Here is a 14115-nt window from a genome sequence, read left to right on the forward strand (position 1 = left end):
GCAATCTCAACTATGATACCATCAATCTTTACGCAGTGCAGTGCACAGCAGCGGAGTAGGTATTATAGGCCTTATAAAACCAGTCTCGTGCACTATCACCATCGCTTGTCGCTATACACATATTCACGCTTTGACGAGCAAAATCGAACGAGAGGGGAGTTTTTTTCGTCCTTTCAATGAATGGGCTGATGTTGAATATCAGCGGGTGAAGAGCTTTGAATATGAGTAGATGCACCATGAATAGAGCCTTACATCGTTTCGCCCTTCCTAATATTTCACTATGTCACAAAACCTTTTTGTGCCATTTTTTCTGCAAAAAGGTATAGTGACGGGAAAAGGGCGGTAGAGCAGAAGGCCTCTTTCTTCACATGCACCCGTGGTTTAATTTACTTGGGGCCTCGACGGCAGTCTAAGCGTGCAATTCCTGACATATTAAGGTAGGGCTGTTTTCTTTTCCCATTCCCCTCTTCGTCACTAAACGCGAACACATGCATACATGCCGGTGTAACTTTCCGCGTTTTCTAGATTTGCTAGCAATTTCAGCCATGTTTTAGCCTAGCTTAAGCATCTGTTTGCAATATTTGGTTTTTTTTATTAGGACTTCGCATCATACTGAAGATAATGTCACGTCTGTATATATCGAATATATAAAATAGCAAGGTCAGTGGGGCGTCGCTCGGTGGTAATATGTTCGCCTCCAGCCACAAGGTACGCGGGTTCAATCCCGAATGAGTTCTACCTAACCCGATCTTATTGTTCTTGTACCCCGAAAATAAGCCGTCGACGAGGTTCGCCCTTAATTGTAAACCTTTGTATCACGTCGTCATACTGGTTGACTATCTTCATCTAAATATCTGTTTGATATATACTTATATCAGAGCTAGACCTCTGAGCAATCTCAAAAAGGGCCTTGGACAGGGAATTCACCCCGTACTCAGTCCTTGGGGCAATAGTGATAGTAAACAGTCAACGACGCTGGCAGTTTGCGTGGTCCAAAGACGGCTGAGAGCATCTTCTCTTCCACCATTATAATGTTCATATCTGTATATGTGGGAAAGTTCGTCTGTAGCTTAACACAGATCGGTGGTATTTACCGGTCATTCCGGTTTTCTTACAACTCTAACACTGAACGTATAAGTGAAAAAATTGCACAGCATGACAATAAATAATCAAATATAGAAGTAAGTATAAGGCACACTTACACATAGCACCTTGTACAGGATTTCCTCTGCGGCCGTACGTGGGAAGGTCTCTCGCCAACCTGCGGTGGTCGTGGGTTTCCCCTGGGCCCTGCCCAGTTTCATCCCACCATAATGATGGCGGCCGTCGTATAAGTGAAATATTCTTGAGTACGGCGTAAAACACCAATGAAATAAATAAATAAATAAATAAATCAATAAATAAATAAATTGTACACGAATGAGTCACCTTTGCATTTCACTTTTGTCTATAGCACATGCTGACTGATCTATTCCTTTGACCATTGATTATCACACACTGCTGTTATAGCTTGGGCAGCGATATGTGGCTCAGGGCTCAGTGGTACAATGGGTTACTTCGACCACGATGCACCTGAAATGCGGGTTCCCTTCCGGCGCCTTTGGTATGGAATTTGTTGACAAGAAGCAGTTGACGGTGCTCGTGGGACCGTTAACACTGAATTACATTCGTTAGCGGACCACTTGTCTTCCAGCAGTATGATATACAAGTACGTTTTACGTGGAAAACTTCGTTAGTGACATGCCAGTAGTCGGTGGTTTACGACGTGCACATCTATCTACTCTACCTACAAAATTCATAGCCACCTGAGCTTAAGAATTCTTGAGCATTACCAACGAAGAATCAATCAAATGTTATATCCTTTTCATTGTCCTATTATTTCTGGACATTTTGGGATGAGGGTGGTGAGGATGGGAGTGTCCTACGTGTTGGCTCTAAATATAACGCTATACACAACCAAATAATATATGACATGTAATGTAGCGCTTTTCACAGTGAACTAAATTTTGAATGTGAATGAAATAGGCCCATACGAATGCGACTTTTCAAACATAAATGTGCTCTCAATAACCGCTGAATGAAAAATAAACTCCGCGCAACTCGCCCTGTATATGACTCAGCGGTTGCCAGCCGAGAAGCGTTCCAGTACGTATTACGTCGCTCTCTACATGACTCAACAGTTGCCAGACGAGAAGTGTATTAAGTACTAACTGCATTAATTATTTCAGCTACTGCATTTGTAGCATTTGTTACCGGTTTGTCTCCCTCTTCGTGAATGGTTTATACAGATATGGAACATAGTGTTGTACAAAAGGTTAAAGCAGACATGCTTTTAATGCTGGATTATAAGACCTAATGCAAGATTTGTTGATTACATTCCCTGCATGTGCTTTTATCGCCATGTTGTTTCCTTCAACCATGAAACTGACTCCCCTCCAGAAAAATTGTTGAGCATGGTGATAATCAACCATCAAATAAATAAATAAATAAATAAATAAATAAATAATTAATTAATTAAATAAATAATTTATCTCTACTTTCACTATCGTTTCGTTCCCGCGGTCCCACCGGTTTTGGGGACATGTGACAATAAGGGTTCGTGTGGCCGTTTACGGAGTATTAAGTTTCTAGGCTGTATTATTTTGAGTTCTGCTGACTTTCGTGAAACTTATTGTCTTTTTGATTTACATAGTTAGCTTAGCCTGTATATGTAAAGCGGAATATTTATTTATTTATTGACTGGTGTTTTACGCCGTACTCAAGAATGTTTCACTTATTCGACGGCGGCCAGGAGTATGGTTTGAGAAAACCGGGCCTAACCAGGGGGAAACCCACGACTATCCGCAGGTTGCTCAAGGAACTTCCCACGTACAGCCAGGGAGGATAAAGCGGAATATATCTGCCACGCGACATACGGAACGTTCTGATGTAGACAAAACTTCTAGACATGAATATTTTTGTTTTTGTTTTTCCTGAATTTTTGATTCAGCCCATGCTTAAAAGAATTGACCACGTGAAAATGAGATGAGGATCAGGAAAAATTCCACTGAAAACTGGTGCTTAAATAAGTTTATGGGTCAATATTTGGTAATGTCTAGTTTTCAAAGCGGCAAACAAGTTTTCTTCATCATCAAGTTTGACGGGTATTTTTGGTTATGTGATCAACGTATAGCATTGAACTACATGACTTTAATAGAGTGCGCAAATTACTTACACTTACCTAAATTTTTCCACCTTTAGCGCTACTAATTAGCATAAAATGTCATCCCCGTCAGGAAATGGATACACATATTACTGTTGTCTGTAATCCAAACATCTTTGCTCTATGCTTTAGAGATCTTTGCAATTTTATCTTTAGTTTCACCGTGAAAGTTTGAACATCACATCTGGACTGTCACTCCATAGATGTAAAATGATCAACCTTACGTTTGATTTTCAAAAGCTTGCTGACTTGCTGTCCATCTGAAAAAGGTTAGATCTTGCCTTAAATGCAGAACATGGTCATTATATCAAGGAAAGCCTGTCACATGAGGTAGGTAAAACGCTGTGATGGAGATGACAAACTGCGACCGAGATGACAAACTGTGACGTAGATGACAGTTAACAACAAAGGCAAAGTCTCAGTTATGTGAACTGACTTTATTGCTTTGGAAGGAAATTAAGCAGTATCAACGCCGGTGGTATGTATTTTACTTTCAGATGTGCGTGTATCTTAAGTGTATATATATATGTAAAACCTGAACAACACAGACATGGGTAATATATCGCTGTTATTAGATAATAAAATTAACGTCAAATAAAAGGCCGTTGATGTGATTTTTATAACCTCGTCAACCAATATGAGTTTAAGGGAGGAGTCCGAAAGAAGAAATCCGCTATGGTGTTTTTGTTTTGTTCTGGGGGTCTGGAAGAGAAGCGATTCATTGAGGTCATATGAGATGAGGTGGTGGAAATTGTCACGAATTTACCGATGTAGTTCCAGTTTTAGAGTGTACTGTGTTTTAGTGTGTTTTAGCACCCCCGGGAGGTCTTTATGGGTGTGAAAACCCCACCTAGAACATCGTTATTGTGAAGCACAATACTTAGTTCATAAAATATTGGTCATATTATGTTTTTTCTCCAATAGAATTTCAGTGTTGTCTGATCGCACTCTTAAACTGAATGCATGCTACAAAATAGCCGCATTTCCACTGATTAGACCATGTCATGATTTAAAGCAATCTTTGTTGCGGGTAAGGTGACTTGAATCGTTACATTCAGACCGACTCAGTTTCCCCCAGAAATGTAAGAATTTCTTTCTTCGCCAAACATGGCCTGACAAGAATCACTGCACTGATCCGATTTACAGATATCAGGTTCAGGGTTATAGGCTTGCTCTTGTTGGAGTCAGAACACAGTTCATTTAATCCACTACGTTACAGCCCTTTTTTTCTTTACGTCATGAATGTAGGTCCCAAATATCTAACAATGGCATCGTTTAAAACCTCGTGGTTCGCAGCCGATAGTCACAGATCCTTTGGACATATCACTTAATACCACTAGTTAGTGTGGCTCGGTTGGCCCACATTTAGGCGGCTAATACCTTATAATCCCACACTTGCACTGCTCAATAACCAGACGCCTTTTAAACCCACGGGTTCTAAGATTTTAAGTTGTTGTCTTTCGGAAACCAAACTTTCTTAAAACCTCAATTTGGGATTTGATTTGTGGCAAAAATCAAATTTTCTCCCTTAATCAAGTATAGTGCACATTATTGCTTTTCAGTAAGTATCAGACTTGTACCTGTATGATTTATAGTTTTGAAATGATTTTAAATTTTGAAAAAAAAAAAATAACCATCAACACGCTTTATAAATGTTAGGCACTTAAATAAGACCACTTTGGAACGGTAATATGTGCAAATACGAGGTTGATATTTTGTGCAAGGGAATTATTTGAGATACTGGTATTCTAATTAAAAGTTAGAGTTCAATAAGATTTGCGCTCAACGATTTTTTTCCGAAAATTTAATGTATAGTGCGAATTCATTATACAGTGTTATATATACCTTTATACTTTACGCAGCAGCAAATGTGTGTGCGTTTGTATAGGTCTGTCTTAACAGACGAGCCAATATGTAACAATAGCTGTCATATCCGTAACGGGAATTGTCACCTACGTCACGCAAAAATGTGACGCAAATGACCGTGAAGCAGAAAACTATGTCACTGGCTTGCGTGAGCCTGGTTGGTGCCGTAGCAGACAATACTGTTACCTCGTACTACAGAGGTCAACCGATTTTGTCACTTAGCAGTCAAAATTTTGGAATTCAACATATGATAATTACCTGCCTTTAGCCTCTTAGATAACAAAGAAATATGAAAAAAAAACCTTCGTCTCAGTAGAGAAGTAGAATTTTTCTTGTAAAATATCATGCAGAGCCTTTAACTTGCCTGTTGGTTTCAAAAATATAGAGCTGCTGTCAACTGTTGAGAGCCACGTGGTCAGTCACGTGCCTTTTCTGAACCATAAGAAGGCAGCTCTGCCATCCGTCGTGCAGATGACCGAAAGTTTAGGGTCATCAAATTTTAAAAGCATGCAGACTGTATTCAAAAGTATAAGTGTAATATGCTGTTTTTTCAGTGTAGAAATAAAGTTTTTACCATAGTTCAGTCTTACAAGCACATGTTTTGTAACGCAATGAGCATAATCAGAATTATATCAGTGTGCAAAATTTTCGGAGTATATGCTATTTTAACATACACGAATGACTTCCGAGGCATAAAAAATAAGTATTACAGTGATATTCCAGCATATAAGTACGTATTTAGTCTTGTAATTGCATTAGCTTGTTAATGAAGGTAAAAATGGTCCAGATCCGACAGAATGAAAATAAATGTCATATCAAAACTGAAGGGCATGAATGCGCGACATTACCGAATATTGACCCTTACCTGTTTTCTGTTAGATTTTCTTTCATTAAGTTAAGCGAGAACCGTAAGGTGGCTTTTACTGGTCATACTGCCGGTAATGCGTACTCTGGTGTCAGATCAAATTTTTGTGTTTTCGTTCGCCCTGCCGGCTAATTTTTGAGAACGTTATTTAAATAATCTTTTACTCGTCGGTAATAAGAGCTGTCCTTATATCAAACTCTGTCTTTCGAGTGAAGAAAACTTCTCGGGATGTTGGAGAACCTATGTATCAGCTATATCGTTCATTGCCTAAATCGTTCATAAAGCTAGCCACAGAAATCAAACATTTGAATGTATTTATATGTCTTTGATCGGTAAAGGAAGGAAGCATGTTTACATCTCGTTTTCAGCTATCCTTCAGACATCAGCCTCAGCTTTCTTGTCCTGGGATAGCAATTTAATAAACATTAAAGGACAATACTGTCATCATGTACTATGTACACGTTCATGGTCTGGTGCATCTTACCACCGTTGATGCGGAACGGCTAAGATAATTAGCCTAGTGAGTTTACAGTGAAGGTAGAGCGTAGGACGTGTTTAGTGTTCAATTTCACGTCGTGAGACTTAAAGATATCTTGGTTATGCAACATGATAAAAACAAAAATATATACATTATTAAAAATGTGAGATACATATATACATTGCCCTAGCGTTATCGTTTACTTTACCATTTTACCCGGATGCCACCCGGTAAGGCACCAGACTATATACGTGTATGTTCTGACTAGGAGGTGATACCGTTTGTAATTGTCATAATGACTAAATTTTTGTTACATGTAGCCTATCCTTGCCAGTTTTGGTATTACAAAAAAATAGGCAACCACTGGCATTAAATTTGCCAGGTAAATTTAATACAATCTAGGCGTCAAAACTGACATTCGTATTCAGGCGTCAAGCAAAATGAAGGATCGGTGCCAATAATTGCCAATAATCAGTTGCATAAATTTTGGGAAGGTTTCATACAACGAGAAGCAGTTTTCAGTGATGAGTGAAAGATGGAAGGAGTGAGTGAGTGCTTGGGGTTTCGCACTCAACAATATTTCAGTCATATAATGACCAAGGAATCTTTAGAATGCATGTAATGTGCCTCCTTGTTGCGGGACGGATTTCCAGCGCTCTTTTATCTAGTGGTGCTTCACTGACACGCCTTAGAAAGATGCAAGGAATGTTTTAGGGCGAATGATTGAAATCAGTATCCAATACATTTACAGGCTACTTTATAAGTTATCATAGCCTGCAGATAGCTGTGGGTTTCCCCTGGACTCTGCCCGGTTTCCTCCCACCATAATGCTGGCCGCCGTCGTATAAGTGAAATATTCTTGAGTACGGCGTAAAACACCAATCAAATAAATAAATAAGATATCATTAATCAAAATATGCATTTCAGTTGCACTTTGAATCCATAATGTTTATACATCCAACGTGGCGATTAAATTCAAAACGACGAATACACAGCCGTACGCAGTCAAATAAATCAGTTAGATCATTAAATACATCACGTGATTGCTGCTGAAATCATTGAAAATACTCCTGGAGTGACCTGAAACCTGTATGTTCACGATATTCAATGTTTTGGAGATGGAAAAAGACACATTCTGTGACACCAAATTGTAGAAAACTTATATACTCAGTTGCTTACCGCTTTGCAACTATCTTGTATCTAGCTTGTACATGTTTCTGGATTGTAAACAAATGTTTCGACATGTTTCATCTTCCCGAGAGCAATCTATTTATGTACAGGCTAGTCAACACTGGTCGCAGCAACCCACCACAGACGGGTCCATATCGGCCACAAGAGTTCACTGGTCCTTTTCCCCACCCTAGACAACCACAACCCCTGATCCCAATTGTTCCGGTCGCTTGATGCCTACATGCGTTATGGCTGCGTCCTCCCAGTAGTAACCAATACCACGTCTTTGTAGATAAAAGAAGCGCCTGGTTGTCACGTAGATTAACGCCAGTCAGTCAATCATCGCCAGCGTCAGCCAACAGAAACCACTCCTTTGGAATTTCTTCACGGGCCTTAGTGATTTTGTATACATCGCTACTAGAGGGATATGTTAGAAGTGGACCATAAGTTTGGCGTGGTCTTGTGAACAGTGGTACATGGAATGTGACTGTGTCGAGTGAGGCCGTCAAAGAGAAGTGGCAGTAGGATTTGCCTTTACACGTACTAAATGTCTACTATATGAAGTCAGCGAAGAAACACTCTTCTGGTCGAGATACAATGTCAGATAAATCACCAGATGACCCAATTAGGGGATTGATGTTCTGTAGTCAGTTATTGGCCAGTGCATGAGGTAAGTCTGGGCCTTCCCTGATGTACTTTAAGCTGTCTTTAAATCAGAATATTTGTCGTGATTCTGACAAACTTTTATCTTACTCCGGATTACTGTAAAAATGTAAAATATAATAAGAAGAAATAATTTAACCTGCAGCATATGCGCATAGCTTGACATTTCCCTTCCTCCATCGCAGTTACCTGCAGCATATGCACATAGCTTGACATTTCCCTTCCTCCATCGCAGTTACCTGCAGCATATGCACATAGCTTGACATTTCCCTTTCTCCATCGCAGTTATCTGCAGCATATGCGCATAGCTTGACATTTCCCTTCCTCCATCGCAATTACTTGTAGCATATGTGCATAGCTTGACATTTCCCGTGGGCGAAAATCTCAACAGTTAATCGGAATTATTCTTGTCACCTATATTCAGCTATATGTAAACTTAGCCCTACCCTCTATGATAAATGCCTTTCGTCAGTGACACGTAACACCACAACCGTTAAACCGCAACCCCTACACGTAACACCACAACACCTACATGTAACACCACAAACCTTACACGTAACACCACAACCCCTACACGTAACACCACAACACCTACATGTAACACCACAAACCTTACACGTAACACCACAACCCCTACATGTAACACCACAACCCCTACATGAAACACCACAAACCTTACACGTAACACCACAGCCCCTACACGTAACACCACAACACCTACATGTAAAAACAAACCTTACACGTAACACCACAACCCCTACACGTAACACCACAACCCTATACGTTGATATGCTGGTCGTCTATATTAACAGCTTGAATCAGAATCTCACTGGGTTTCCCTTTCAATAGTATAGATTCATATGGCAGTCTTTGTGACCTTCCACAGGACAAGAAGTCAATGCAAAATGTGAAATGAAGCATTCTCAAAGTGGTCTCAAGACCCGTTCTTCAAATGTGCCATCATTGATCTCATTATCGACACCGTTGTTCGTGATAATATGGAAATCGACTTTTTATGCCTTATAGTTAAGTATCGTCCTCTTGGGTCGGCAAACATGAATGTTGACAGTTGTCCGTCAACTTTGTGTGTACCTCCTCATATCTGAAGTACATATAGCATTCTCTTGCTTCATTAATACCATGGTAAACCATGTCACTTTATTCAGCCATTATTTGCGTTTTAAAGAATGATTTTTAACGCCGTACTAGCAGCATTTCCCATGTATATGATGGCATCAAGTTTAAGCTTAGGGAAATTGGATTACCTTAAGGAAACCACCCACATGGGCCAGGTACGTTAACTAACATCATCACCTACGTCGCTTAAGGTAAGTGGGATTCGAGCCTGCGTCTTCATTGAACGAGGGCAGATAGGATGCGACAAAATGTCTAGTTAGGCCGTCACCCGAACAAGCGTGAATGAGAACACTGTTTGTCCATGATAATAATGCTTCATCCAATAAGTTCTACTTGGCTTAAATTAAGTAGGAGTTGTAAATTATATCGTCATTTGATACACTGAAGCTTTGGATTTGAGCGAAGCTACAATTTCTTTCCCTTTTTATTTCTATAATGACTTTTACCGGCCCGGATAGCATAGTTAGTAGAGCGTCCGCTTCGGGAGCGGTAGATCCAGGATCAATCCTGGGTCGAGTCACACCGAAGACTTTAAAAGAGGAAGCTGTGGCTCCTTCGCTTGGCGTTCAGCATGGACGGGATAGTGCAACAACTGGTTGACCCGTATGAGTATAATGGCTCGGGCGAGACGGCTTACTTGCCTCCAGTAAGGTCGTCTCAGTGAAGCAGCACTAGATAAAAGAACGGTGGAAATCCGTCCTGCAACAAGGAGGGATACAGCATACAGCCTAAGGATTCCTTCGTCGTCATATGGCTGAAAAATCGTTGAGGTTGACGTTAAACCCCAAGAACTAACTCACTCTTTAATGTTTTTAATTTTTGATTTGAATAAAAAACATTTGGGCCAGCGAACGAAAAATAAGCAAACGATGAGGTTCAGAAAAGTCGTTCAGAAAACACTCATGCATGTGTAACAATAATTATTGGCGACCTAACTCACAGATCATTATAACAGAGTACATCTTTTACCTTCATAAAATGACTTGTAAGCATATAAAGTGATACAGCATTTAAACAACTTGAAAGCGTAACAAAGGGCATAAGGGTGTTTTCAGATGTTTTTACTTTCTCTTAAACCGTGAGAGAAGTTTTGCAGCAAAAGTTCCCATGGTGTTTTATTATCATGACTGTACTGGGTATGTTGGGTTTGCATGTCACATTCCACTATATGGTGACAATACTTCTTGCAAAAAAGAGGTTCGTTGAAATGGCAGTTTATAAATGTGGAAGAAGGGTTTGCGAAATACACATTGAGTGGCGTTTTTTTTTAACGTGTCAGGCAGTACAGAGAGTAATTTAGGAAAGTATCTCATCTCGGCGTGATAGTGATTTTTAGAGATTTAACATGTAACATGAAAAATCCATCTAGCGGCTGAATGATTTCATTTTTCTCCAATTACGATCGCTGAACATGAAGCTCACGCTGATAAGCAAACATTGAAGAGGGCAACGCCCACACTGCTGAATACCGGCATGCCATAATTTATGGTAAAATATTAAAATATGCGTAACATGCACTCTCTCATAGCTGTGTTGAAATTTGTCATTGTATTGTTCACGCATTTGCAAAACGCGACGATGTAGCGCCACTCCTATCGTTAAAGCTCTATAGGCATCATTTAAAACTTGGATCTTAAAATATATTTGGGGGCATTTCGTCTACATCAGGATAACATCAGACTTGGGGTTAGGTTTTATTCAGCAAGTACTGTGGTCAGAGACTACTAATGCTACCTAGTCGCACCTCTTGTCATCGCCCAGCTCAATAAAAAAAAACGTGTCGCACACAGCCATCGAATGGGTCAAAACGAAAAGAGAGTATGACACTCTCAAAAGAAATATGTGAAAGTTAAAGCTGAATATATGAAAACTCAGCCAATTTACAAGAAAACAACTTTTGTGCAAAAGGAGAAAAACTAGCAACTATACTTTATTTTCAACACGCGCTTCTTTAAATTAGACACGTAGAATCTCATGTTCTTCTGTAGTCAGTGATTTTCTTCGGGAGAAGAGAAATATTCTCACAGAATAACCATGTTTTGGTATACCAATATTAATCCAAACTGCATACTACTTTTTCACCTACAGGTCATTTGATGGCCGAATTCGAAAAGCCAGAAATGAATTCTGTTGTCTTCCAAATTTAGTCTTGGTAAAAACAAAACATAAATGTTGAAACTTCATGTCAGCAGTTGTAGAACCCTTTTTTGAAATGAATGCCTGTATAGAAACGAAAAACAGTGCGATGTTTGGAACCAAAATTGACCAGTTTGAACAATGCTGACATCTTTTCAAAACAGATAAATGTGCAAATATATAATCATTAGTGTATCATAAAGTCCATATCTTCAATGTATCTATAAAAAAATCTCAACATGTCAATGTGGTGAAAGCAAAAAATTTTTGAACACTGCATGATATATCAGTGAAATAAATAAATATACAAATAAATAGTCATGTCGTTAAGCCTGTGTCTATGGTCTTCATAAAGAGGAAACTGTCCTGAAGAAAACATCCATTTCGCCAGTGGCTGTGTATTATATGTATTATAGTTTTTACCAAACCATTGTGGAAATTATGACGTTTATAATATCAGGTTGACGCATTTCCAGGGGGTACAGACTGAAGTCATTAAGTCAGATACGTTATTTTTTGGGTGTTTTACGCCGAACAAGCATATTCCGCTTATACGATGGCGTCCAGCATTATGGTGAGGGGAAACCAGGTAGAGCCCGGAGGAAATCCAAGGCCATCTGCAGGTTGCGGCCAGACCTTGCCATGTACGGTAGGAGAGTAAGCCAGCACGAATCAAACTTGATCGCACAAAGGCTCCTAGGTCATTACGCGGCGATGGCACGCTAACCGTCTCGACCACGGGGGCACCGAAATTATCATTTAGATACTACCTATATGTATGTGTTATAAATACTGAAATTCTTTTCTTAAAGCATGAAAGGAAATGAAAGCCTGGATGAAAAAGGACACAGCTGCATATGTATATGCGTATGCTCCGGTTTCGCCTAACCACCCACACTTTCTACCTATTCTATATTTATACCTGTTCATGTACAAATAAGACTATTTACTGAAGTGTACGAAACGGAAAGTGCTTTGCTCCCTTTAAAAAACTGAAGAAAGGCCACCTAAGGTTCAGTATGTTAAGTATAGACTATTTAAATGCTCCCAAAAGAGAACACGTGGCAGGGGTGAATATACAGTGAGGCATTCATGAAAAGCAACCGGGCGTGGCCTAAAACGCCCGGAATTCATTCATTGCTATAAATATATATATATATATATATATATATATATATATATATATATATATATATATATATATATATATATATATATAATGAGTAAAGTATTTTCAGCAGCTGAAAATAGTCCGATTCCGAAAGATGAGACATCTCTGACGTGTTCAGACTTACTCATTGTGATGTGGTGAGAAAATAAACTCAGAATTCTAAATGCTGAATATACCAGTCACCTAAAGTGCATGTCTCTCTATAAAAACTCTGAGCACATATATAGATGTACGTCTTACTAATGTTTTAGTCTCTGTATGAAGCCTATGGGCCTCCTCTGGTGTCATATTCTATGGCAAGGGATAAAAATATGAATTTCACACTAAGCATTAATTTCAACCTTATCGTCAAAAGACCTGATCGTGTTTTTCTGTTTGTTTGACATCACTTTACGATTATTTCGCCAATATTACATCACAACTACTAATGTCTCAATGGGAGAGTAAGTATTAAGAGTAGTATTGCTATAACAACAATACAAACAATAACGTACAATTTTTATATCCGATGCTGACAGTTTGCGGTCAAACATATCCGCGTTATGTCGGTTTTTAAACCGAAAATGAGACAAATTACCCCCCCCCCCCCCCCCCCCACACACACACACACAATAACATTGATGTTTTCATGAAAGACTGGGAACTTGATGGTGAAAAAAATCCCAGACGAATTTTTTTTCGTCTGGTGATATCAGATATAACTTGACACCGTCCATTTCAGACAAGCCGGAAAACCTGAAGTGGCCTGGAAAAAGTGAATTCCCATGTACGATCGACGTTTAATGTAGTATCCATTGATGAGATTTTTCTCTAATCAATCTCTATGGTGATTAGTTTACTCATTATATATGTATCAGAGGACTGCACATTGCATTTCATCAGCACCTTGTGTGAATAGAGCTCAGTCATTGATTATACATTTTTAAGAGAAATCCATGAACAGGGTCAGTTGAAAGCTGGTCCGTTGCTTCTGGCAACGTGGTTTTCATTAGAATCCTGTACATACACAGGTTTGGTGCGGCGTATTCAGAAAAAAGTAAGAATGGAGATGGCAGTGACGCTTTATTAGGGATGTGAACCGTGATGCAGGACGAGTCTGTGGAATAAAAATGAAATGTCTATTCTTGATCTTGGTTTGTATTGGGTAAATAGACAAGATGCAATACTTCTCTATGAACTAGAAGTATCATTCATTATGCATTCAGAAATTCCGATCTTTTTCAGAAAGTAAACAAACCTTTAATCGATCAATTTTTACATACATGAGTGGTGTTAAGAGCATTGTTCATCCTGATACACTAGTTCGTATCGTTTATATATGCTTAATTCCACGTAAACTTGAAATTTTTGGCCAAAAATAATATAATCAATATTTATTTCGTATTTAATCTGTGGTTTTTAGCGTACTAAACATCTCACTTACAATC

General features: G+C 39.1%; 1 protein-coding gene across 2 annotated transcripts in view; it reads left to right on the top strand.

Moving 5' to 3' along the window:
• The first annotated feature begins 375 nt into the window (after nt 1–375).
• Nucleotides 376–14115, top strand: part of LOC135462822 (uncharacterized) — a 30108-nt gene continuing 16368 nt past the window's right edge. Inside the window, exon 1 of one of the 2 annotated variants that reach the window (XM_064740101.1) lies at nt 376–437. The gene's annotated coding sequence lies outside the window, so the exon portion shown is untranslated. Of the gene's footprint in view, nt 438–8155; nt 8252–14115 lie in introns of those variants that run through there. The other variant, XM_064740100.1, reaches the window with a different exon arrangement.

This window comes from Liolophura sinensis, chromosome 2, assembly GCF_032854445.1.
Source record: "Liolophura sinensis isolate JHLJ2023 chromosome 2, CUHK_Ljap_v2, whole genome shotgun sequence".
NCBI classification, from domain to species: Eukaryota; Metazoa; Mollusca; class Polyplacophora; order Chitonida; family Chitonidae; genus Liolophura; species Liolophura sinensis.